Source organism: Muntiacus reevesi, chromosome 2 (assembly GCF_963930625.1).
Source record: "Muntiacus reevesi chromosome 2, mMunRee1.1, whole genome shotgun sequence".
NCBI lineage: Eukaryota > Metazoa > Chordata > Mammalia > Artiodactyla > Cervidae > Muntiacus > Muntiacus reevesi.
This window is the reverse complement of record NC_089250.1, coordinates 62,470,524-62,481,146: the sequence shown is the minus strand read 5'-3', so window position 1 is coordinate 62,481,146 and position 10,623 is coordinate 62,470,524. Positions and strand designations below refer to the sequence as shown.

At 41.6% G+C, this 10,623-nt stretch overlaps 1 protein-coding gene across 7 annotated transcripts in view; it reads left to right on the top strand.

Annotated features, from left to right (window-relative positions):
* Nucleotides 1–307: 307 nt before the first annotated feature.
* The window catches only part of NCOA6 (nuclear receptor coactivator 6), a 94,541-nt gene continuing 84,225 nt past the window's right edge, over nucleotides 308–10,623 (top strand). For all 7 annotated transcript variants that reach the window (XM_065921858.1, XM_065921861.1, XM_065921860.1 and 4 more), the window contains exon 1: nucleotides 308–488. The gene's annotated coding sequence lies outside the window, so the exon portion shown is untranslated. The remainder of the gene's footprint in view (nucleotides 489–10,623) is intronic.

Genomic DNA, 10,623 nt, shown 5'->3' with positions numbered 1-10,623 from the left:
GGTGCATAAACTGAGGCTTGGAGAGTTGACTTGCCCAAGGACACTCAGCTTAGAGGGTTTCCATACGGCTGTGCAGTGACTCCAAGATGGGGGCGGCAGCCACTGGCAATATTACAGCGCCAGGAGACAAACAATCTCATATCCCGGCTCCGAGCTCTGCACCCAACCGAGCTGGTGCGCGCTCGGCCCCGCGCTCTGGGAGACGTTTGGTCACGTGGCCAAGGCCCCGCCCCCGCCCTACCCCGCCCTCTCCCGCGCTCCCACCCTCTCTCCCTCCCTCCCCCTCCCTCCCCGGCCCGGTCCGGCCCATCCCCCTCCCCGCCGGCTCCCTGAGGCCCAGCCGGGTCGGGCTGCGGGCGGCCGGGCGCCGACGGCCGGATAGACGGGCGCACGCGAGGACGGACCGACAGACACACGGAGGGCCGCGGGCACGCACGGCCCGGGCCGGTGCTCCGAGGCCCGCCCGGGAGGGCTGGGGCCGCGCTCAGGTGAGCTGACGGCGACGCGGGCCCGTAAGGGGTGGGCCCGCCGGGCGTCCGCGGTGCCGGCCCGGCTGGCGCCGCGGGAAGGAGGCGCCGCCCGGGCCCGGCGCGGGAAAATGGCGCCGGCGGACCGTGGAGCGCGGCCCCTGTGCGGTCCCGGCCCGTAGCCGCCCCGCCCGCCCGCCGCGCTCGTGTCCCCGTCGCCATGTTGGGGAGCGGGCCCGGGGCCTGCGGGCGCGGGCGCTGGGGACAGCTGGGGGCCCGGCAGGGTTGGGGAGGGTGCGGGACTCGGTGTCCGCGAGCTGAGGGAGTGCTGAGCCGGTCGGGGTCTGCACGGGGTGGCGCTCCAGGCCCGAGGAACTGGCGGGAGTCGGACGTGGGGTCGTGGCCGGGGTCGCCGAGAAGGGTCGCTGGGTCCAAATGGAATCAGGATCAGGATTCGTGGGGCTTGGGGAGCAGGAACTGGAGCTGGGTTAGGCCATGGTCCATGTTCAGGACCCCAGGCCGGCAGGGCGCGGAGGGGCGTGGGATTTGAGCCCAGGCTGTCAGGGCTGGGACAGTTCTTTGCGGGGGGCGGGGAGTGGTGGTTGATTGAAAATGAGGGCCCTTTCGGTACAGAGGCGAATATCAATTTGGTCTAGTCGTTAGAGTTGCGGGGCTAGTCCGTGTAACTCCCAAGGGACTGAGGACATACGTGCCCCCAGGATCCTGCACTCCGTATTGGCAAGAGCAACAGAAAAAGTAAGGCTTTGATGAAGAATAGAAGGGGGATTGAGGTTTGGGTGCAGGAGCTGGCCAGCAAAAGAATGCAGAATAGAACTGGTTCTGGTTGGCAAGAAGAGAGAGAGCCTCCATCAACTTAGGGAGTTTGTGTGTGTGTCTTTAAAAGGAGGGACCCGGCTGTTTGTGGGCGGTGACCCAAGGTGTCTTCCCAGGAAGGGGACTGCCCACTGTTTTTTAAGAGCAGTGTCACCTGGGGAGGTCATCAGAAAGGCGTTTTTGAACCCGTGAGAATGGTAAAGGATTGAATGTGTAAAAACTGCAAAGGCCCTTAGATCATGTAATAATTTCAGATTATGTAGTGATTTTAGCTGAGACACAGAAAGGTAAAGTTGACTTCTAAAGATCTAACCAGTAAATGGCAGAAATAGTGCTAGAACTCAGGCCTGTTGCCTCCTTATTCAACACAGCTGCTTTAGAGGAATTGGTCAGGTGGGCAAAAAGTATTAAAAAGTCAAGCATGAATTAAAAAAAAAAAGTCAAGCATGGCAGCATATATCAAAGAACTACTAAGTAAATTATTTTTGTATTGAGTTTGTCAGTACAAAAATTGAGGGGGATAGGAGAAAAGTATAGATAGCTAGCTGTTTGATAATTTCTAGTGTGCTTCTGTTTGTGTAAAGAAGTTATCTTCAGGATCTTTTTGAGTTCTGTCTTTATATAGAGTCTTAAGAGATGCTCCTTCTCTTCTAGGTGTTTACTATACAGCAAAGGGACACAAAAAGCCTAAAAGGTAACAGTGAACAATGGATCTCTATCATGACTGTAATTGAAGTTCAATCATGATAGAAGAGTTCAAAGTCCCCATGGGCTATGAGAGAATTCTCAGTTACCTTATAGTTGTCCCAGGGCCCCCATATAATCAAAAAAGACTTTCAACAAAAAGGTTATGAAGATGTTCATAGCAATGATATTTTTAATAGACGTTCAGTATCCTTATTCAGCAACATGATTCGTTTGTTTTTGGTCCTTCTTATGCAGGAAAGCCTAATCTTTTCTGTACCATGGGCTCCTTTGTTGCTCAGTCACTAAGTCATGTCCAACTCTTTGCCACCCAATGGACTGCAGCATTCTAGGCTTCCCTGTCCTTCACTGTCTCCCAGAGTTTGCTCAGATTCATGTACAGTGTGTCAGTGATGCCATCCAACCATCTCATCCACTGTCACCCTCTTCTCCTGCCCTCAATCTTTCCCAGCATCAGGGTCTTTTCCAGTGAGTTGGCTCTTCGCATCAGGTGGCCAAAGGATTGGAGCTTCAACATCAGTCTTTCCAATGAATATTCAGGATTGATTTCCTTTAGGATTGACTGATTTAATCTCCTTGCACTCAAAGAGACTCTCAAGAGTCTTCTCCAGTACCACAGTTGGAAAGCTTCAGTTCTTCGATGCTCAGCCTTCCTTTTGGTCCAACTCTCTCTGTACATGACTACTGGAAAAACTCTAGCTTTGACTAGATGGACCTTTGTCGGCAGTCTAGCAAACCCTTTGGATCCCTTTCAGAATAATATTTTTAATTGCATAATACAAAATACCTGGGGTTATAGAGAAACCTACTGTATTGAAATGCAATTACTACAATATACAAATTGTGATGTAGTAATATAGATAGACTTCTTTAGCAGCAAATTAAGAAATTAGCTCTAGTGGTGGGTCTGATAATTACATCAAATGAACATAAATAATTCTTTAAGATACCTGCAATAACTATAATATGATATAAAGATATCTGTGATTACAGTAGCAGAATCACAGATCTGCTAATACTAGAATGGCTTACTGCCTACGTTCATATTTGACTAAAATGGTAACTTTCAGTTAGAAGTTAGTGAAAATAAAATAATTTTTTTCCTATCCAAGTTCATAGCCCCTCCACTCCTTCCCCGGGAATTCTGTCTGTGAACTCCCATCTGTGAACCCCAGGTTAAGGAACCACAAAGGATGTCTTCCATTCAACAGACATTTACTGTTCACTGAGACATCTATTTATATCAGCCATTATGCTAGGCTGCGAGGAGTCACCGGCCTTTAAGGCAGGATAGGGTCTTTTCACTTTGGATATTCAGTCCCATGAGAGAAGTGAACATGTAAACAATGACAGTTAAGGATGTTAAATGCCAAAGGAGAGCTGTCAGGTTGTTAGGACACAGGTAGGCATGTCTCTGCTCTAGGATCAGGGAAGGCTTTGGAAATAAGTGAGACTTGAGGTGTGTCCTGAAAGGTAAAGGAGTTTGCCAGATGCAGAAGATAAGGACATACATTTTCAGGGAATGTAATTTAACGTGTCTGCAGCATTGTGTGTGTGTGTGTGTGTGTGTGTGTGGTTGGAGAGAAGGTTGTTTGGAAGGACATACATTTTCAGGGAATGTAATTTAACGTGTCTGCAGCATTGTGTGTGTGTGTGTGTGTGTGTGTGTGTGTGTGTGGTTGGAGAGAAGGTTGTTTGGAACGTGTCTGCAGCAGTGTGTGTGTGTGTGTGTGTGTGTGTGTGTGTGTGGTTGGAGAGAAGGTTGTTTGGAACGTGTCTGCAGCAGTGTGTGTGTGTGTGTGTGTGTGTGTGTGTGTGTGTGTGTGTGTGTGTGTGTGTGTGTGTGTGTGTGTGTGTGTGGTTGGAGAGAAGGTTGTTTGGAACCTGGGTTGAAGGACCTTGCTAAGGAATTTGGACTGAATTCTTGGCTTTTAGAGAGGCATTCAAGGCTTTCAAGGAGTGGAGTTATGATGAGGTTTAATTTTTAGAAGATAAATTAATGTGTTTTGGAGGGAGGGTGGATTGGAGAGCAGAAAAGAAGTAATGAGGGAATTGAGGGCCTGAACCAAGGCAGAAGCTGGGCACGTTGGATAGAGTTAGAATTTTCAAGTGTTGATATAATTACATTGTGAGTGATGAGCGAGAAGGGGAATTTTTTAGATTTCTAGTTTGGGGTGGCAGTCAAAGAGGTTTAAAAAAGGAGTGAAAGGAAAATGAATGAGAATTGCTGCAGATAATAAGGGAAATTTTTTTTTTTTTTTGTAGAATAGTAGACTTTTAGAAGCCAGTACAGAGCTGTCAAGTGTGATGTCGTTTATTGCTTAAGAAAATCATGTGTCAACAAACTGGGAAAGTATTCCTAGAGTAGGAAAATCATAACTATCAATGTCAGATCTTGGCAGACTGTGACCCATGCATCAAATCTGTTTCACCACCTGTTTATGTAAATAAAGTTTTATTGCAACCCTGGCACACTTATTTACATATTGCTTTTGTCTGCTTTCATACTACCAATGGCAGGTTAAATAGTTGTGACAGAGAATATATAGCTCACAAAATTGAAAATATTTACTTTCTGGCCCTTTACCAAAGATATTTGCCAGTTCCTGATCTGTGTGTGAATGTTGGACATTAAATTTCTGATTTACCATCCAGTTCCTATGTGATGAAGAATAACCATCTTGGCACTGTCTTTCTGGCTGGATTCCCCATGCTTTGTGTATCTGCAGTATGACATAGATCCCTGAATATTTTATATTGGTCAGTGGTGCCGTGGTTTACTGTTTTGGGATCCACTGTGTGACAACTGGTTCTTGCCAGGTTTTCACAGTTTAGACCTTCCCGGGACCTGTTTTGTCATTTTTTTCTATTGGGTTGTCTTTTTCAAAAGATTTCTTCATATTTTTTTATTATTAATCCTTTTGTTAACTATATGTATTACAGATATCATTTCCTGGTTTGTTGCTAATGTGTTTACATCTCTTTAAGCTGTTAAAAAGTTTTGAATTTTAATCAAGTTTATCTTTTTCTCTCCCAAGATTTTGAAGCTATTCTTTATATTATCTTTTTGCCTTTTATGTTTAGATCTCTTATCTGGATTTGACCCGTGTTTGTCGTGTGAGGTAGAGTCATTTCATTTTTTCTGATGTACAATTAATTATCCCAGTATCATTTATTGAATGGTACTCTGTCTTCATATTGCGAGCTCTTTTTGGTATAATCTATTGAAGGCCCTGTTTCCAGCTCCGTTGTTTGTGAATTGTGTACCTTGGACACAATTTGTGCCTTGGTTTTCTCATCTTTAAAATAAGGAAAATAGAGTTGTTGTGAGGATTAAGTAAGCTAATTCTTATAACATGTAGAACAGAGTGGCATCTAGAAAATGCTCAATAATGTTAGCTATTATTTATTATTTAGCATTATTGTTCATTTATGATTCCTAGGCAAGAGTGGAAGCTCAATATGCTCAACTTAGTTGTAGACGTTATTCAGTTTTCAGATTGAAAGAGAATGGCTGAGAGCTAAGTGTTGCAGGAGGTGCTTCCAGGTGGCTGCTTAATTTTGGCTGCTGCCTTAGACTGTCTGCTGGAGTGGAACTCCTCCCTGTAGTTCTTTGCAGTTTTCACTACTCTCTTGTTTTGTTCATTTACTTTATCCCCCTACAGGCATTTGATTTTCTAGTTCTGACTTTACCAAAATGTTATATATTACCTCACCTAAACTAATAAGGGACATATCGAGATATTGTCAGAATGGCCAGAAACTGACAGATGAATTTGGGGGCAGGTAAAAACTAAATTCCATTTCTAAGATTGAGTCATTCTTAGTAATAATTGATCATTGAAGTTAAAAGATGAGATGAAATTTAAATCATTGAATATTTAGGCGTCTACTATGTGCTCGATGCTATATTAGAAATTACCACATTGGTAATAGAAAAGAAAACTAGCTGACCAGCTTTATGAAATACTACAGAAAAGATCTTTTTACTTGTGATAGGGAGCTGTTTTCCAAGAGAGCATTTATTTGGATGACAGAGAGGAAATATGGGGATTTATTCATTTGTCAACAAATTGAACCCTATCATGTACACTGGGCTAGAACTCTGCAGAATACAAGGATAAATGTAGCCAGGATTTGTGTCATGTGGAGCATATATATAATGTGTTATGGAGCTGGGCTGTCAGAGTGTGGTACCTGAAAGAGAAGGCCTTTTAAGCAGGATTGCCAAAAATGTTTAGGATCTTACGACTTGAAGATGAGACAGTATTTTTCCAGGCTGAGGGAAAGCATGAAGGTAGAGATGGGTGTTTAAGAGATAGTAAAGAGTCTAGTTTGGTTGGAGAACAATATTGTCTCAGGACTGTTGTTAAAGTTGAGGCTGGAAGTGGAGATTGAACAACAGTAATAATAGTAGTAGTAGCTCGCATTTTTCACTTGCCTACCGTTTGCCAGATAATGTGCCGGGCATTTTACAAGCGGCATTTCATTTAATCCTCACAATAACCCTGTGAGATAGGCACTAATTTTTAATCCCCTTTTTGTAGATAAGGAAACTGAGAAATAGAACTAACAGTTGATAGAGAATGAGTCTAAGCAGTCCAATTCCAAAGCCTGTGTTCTTAGTCTCTGCATATTATTCATGGAAGGCTTTGAATCCTCTTCAGTTCGAGGCTGAGAAATTTAGAATTGATTAAGTAATGGGAAGTCATCAAAAGTTCTTGGCTATACAGTGACATAATGAAATCTGTACATTCGGAAAGTAAGCCTGGTCATGAAATACAGAAGCAGCAAGGTGAGAAAGGAGAGATATGGAGGTAGTTTCCTCTCTCCTTCCTCACCAAATTGGTTGTTCCTTTAAGGGCTGGGACTATATCTCTCCTTTCCTTCAGCTCTGGTGTCCTGTGTGTCTGTCACATTTATTTATTTTTAAAAATTTATAATCTTTTTCTTGTTCTAAAAAAGACTTAAAGTGGCTGCCTAGGAGCTCAGTAAACAATTGCTGAGTGAATTAATAAATGACTAGAGGTATATATAGATGTGTACATAAAGGGAATACTCTGATTTTGTTGGAGGGAGTAAATGCAGCTTTATAATTTGGTGATAAGCTATATTTTATATACAGAGTCTACAAAGAGAAAGGCAAGAACTACTTCTTTTTTAACTTGTGAAGAATTGTATATTCTATTTCAGTTAGAATATTAACACTCAGTTAACGTTAGCTATGTCAGTTAAAAAACCAAACTCATAGAAACAAAAGAGTAGAATGGTGGTTGTCAGTAGCCAGGAGATGGGGGACTTGGGGATATTTGATCAAAGGGTATAAACTTATAAGGTGAATAAGTTCTAGGAGTCTGAAGTACAGCATGGTGATTATAATTAATAGTACTGTGTTATATATTTGAAAGTTGCTAAGAAAATAGATTTTAAATGTTCTTACCATACACATAAAAAATGGTAATTATGTGAGGTGATGGATATGTTAACTAACCTTATTATAATAGTCATTTCTCAATATATATGTGTATCCATCTCATTGTACACCTTAAGCCTATACAATATTGTATATCAATTATATCTCAATGAACCTGGGAGAAAAACTGTGTCAGTCTTAATAATATTAATGATCACCAAATTCAGAGGGTATTCATATTTTAAATAGATATTTAGGTGTGTATTTAGCATTAATCAGCTGCAAGTCCCCCCATACACAAAGAGGCAACAAAAATTGCCAGTAATCAGCTCCTTTACTGACTTTTGAACTGTGGTATTGCAGAAGACTCTTGAGAGTCCCTTGGACTGCAAGGAGATCCAACCAGTTCATCCTAAAGGAGATCAGTCCTGGGTGTTCATTAGAAGGACTGATGCTGAAGCTGAAACTCCAATACTTTGGCCACCTCATGGGAAGAGTTGACTCTTTCTCCCAGGTTCATTGGAGAAGACCCTGATGCTGGGAGGGACTGGGGGCAGGAGGAGAAGGGGACGACAGAGGATGAGATGGCTGGATGGCATCACCGACTTGATGGACATGAGTTTGAATAAACTCCGGAAGTTGGTGATAGACAGGGAGGCCTGGCGTGCTGTGATTCATGGGGTCGCAAAGAGTCAGACACGGCTGAGTGACTGAACTGAACTTACTGACTTTGAACCTGTTGAATATTAGTTCCATAGTGCCATTTATGTACATTTTCTTAAGACCAGACTGCAGTCTCTCTCAAGAAGAAATAACTAGTTGCAGATTTGTGAATCAGATGCCTGTTTTGGATTTTACTGAGGGAAATTAGTCAAAAGATTAAGTCCCTTGCAATAAATTTAAATGTTACCTGGAAGTAAGGCTGTGTTCTTTCTATCAAATACAGACTTAAAAATTCAAACATTTTGGAGAAATTCAAAGACACAGATTAACTGCCAAATACCAGTAAAAGTAGGAAGATATTAAGTAAACCAGCATTTGACTAGATCAATTACAAATCAATAACATTCTTTTCCATTGTGGATATTAGCTATCAGTAGAATGTACATATACATGCATGTATATATCTAAGTGTAATATATATTGATAAAATTAATATAAGTACATTTGGATCTAGGAATGTTCCTAAAGAAAATGAATCTTCATCTGAGAGTTGTGTGTAACTCTTCAGTATATGTGGGGATAACTCATTCAGAAGTTTTACAATCAGAATGATTATGTATTGAGAAAAAGTTAATTATGAAAGTCAGTATATGTTGACTACCTACCACTGTTGAGGTCTGTATACAGTTGATTAGTTAGCTTCTGCCTTTTAGGAAACAAATTCATCTGGGGAAGTGATGTGAACCTAAATAAAAGAGGGGAAAGTGTGTTTTAAATGAAATAGTAAGTGCTATGGGAACTCAGGAGAGATTACTTCTACTTGAAGAATCAGGGACCGCTTCATAGAAAAGGTGGTGTATTTGTTTCCTAGGGCTGCCATAACAGACTACCACAAACTGGGTGACTTAAAACAACAAAAATTTATTCTCTCACAGTTCTTTAGGCTAGAACCTGAATGCAAGGTGTTGATGGGGCCGTGCTCCCTTTGAGACTTTGAGTAGAATTCTTTCCCTTTCCTCTTCCTGCTGCTGCTGCTGCCTCTTCCTAGCTTCCATCAATTCTTGACATTTCTTGCTTTGTGGCTACATCACTCCAGTTTCTGTCTCTGTTGTCACATAGCATTCTACCTTTGTGCCTCTGTATCCAAATTTCTCTCTTACAAGGGCACTAGTCCTATTGGATTGGGGGTCTACCTCATCTTAACTATAATTGCATCTGTAGTGATTACAGATCAGGTTACATTCTGTGGTACTGAGGGTTAGGATTTTAAGTATATTTGGGGAGATGAGGTTGAACTTAAAACAGGTGACATGATACAGAAGTATTAAATTAAAATTTACTAATTAAATGGAAGAGTAAAACTGGAACGAACTGAGTTAAGGAAAGAAGAACTAAGGGAATGATGGATATAGTAGATTGTAAGGAATATTTAGGAAATGAGATAAAGAAGTCTGGTTTGCTGGTGTATTGAGGAGTTGTGCGATGAAGGCAGAGTAAATGCATTGAGGTCCTAGGTACCAGATCTCAGATATTTGAGTGCTGCTGAGTGGGTGGTGTGTGGGAGCAGGATAGCCTTGCAGAGTTTTGAAACGGTGGATAACTAATTCAGACTTTGGATAATTAATTCAAGCTTTAGGGAGATTCTGTGATCAGGTGAACTTGATAAGGATAAGGATAAGATTCTGTGATCAGGATAAACAAATGGTTAGTGACTTAACACACCCAGCCTCCCTCATTTACCTATGCCAGTAACTTTTCACCAGGACAGTCCAGAAATTCCCCATAGACAGAAAACACCACCACAGCACACGAGGATTTTACTAGCCTCTTGGTCAGTCATCTGTGGGCATTGAGACACATCTGCTTTTTTAGGGTCTCTATTCTATTCAAAAGCCTCTCTTTGGATTTATAATCATGTTGTTCTTCATTTTTCCTTCAAACTTTTCTTCAAAATCACCGATTTTCCATCCTGTTTTTCACCTCTTGATTTTTCTCTGAACCATTTTCAGTTTCTTTCCATGTCTTTTAAAAACATCTGACTAATGGAAAGAATTGAGGAAGATTCTGTACTATCCAAGCCAGTGATATTCTTTTCTGTATCCTTTCAATGATAGTTTTGATGACTTTTGTCCACAATAGTGGACACTTTTGTCCACTTTATTTAAATTATGACTACTCATTCAAATTGTGGTCAACAGCCGTGCTCAGGTGCGTTTCCTTCTTTGTGCCCAGGTATTTCTTCCTGGTTCTGTATTTGCATCTCACATATTTTCTCTAAGAGCATGTGTCTTCATGACATTTAAAAAATTACTTTGAATATTACAAACAAACATAACTTCCTAGTCATCATATGCATAGGGTCTTTTCATATAGTTTTATAGTTTTCTTTCATTTGGCATTATATTGATACACTTTTCTACATGTCAACATAGTCATCATTTTTAATGAATCTACAATAAAGTTTAAATACTCTTTGGTTATTTGGCATTTGGATGGTTTCCAGTTTGTTTTTATTTTTGATTTACAATTCTAAATGATACT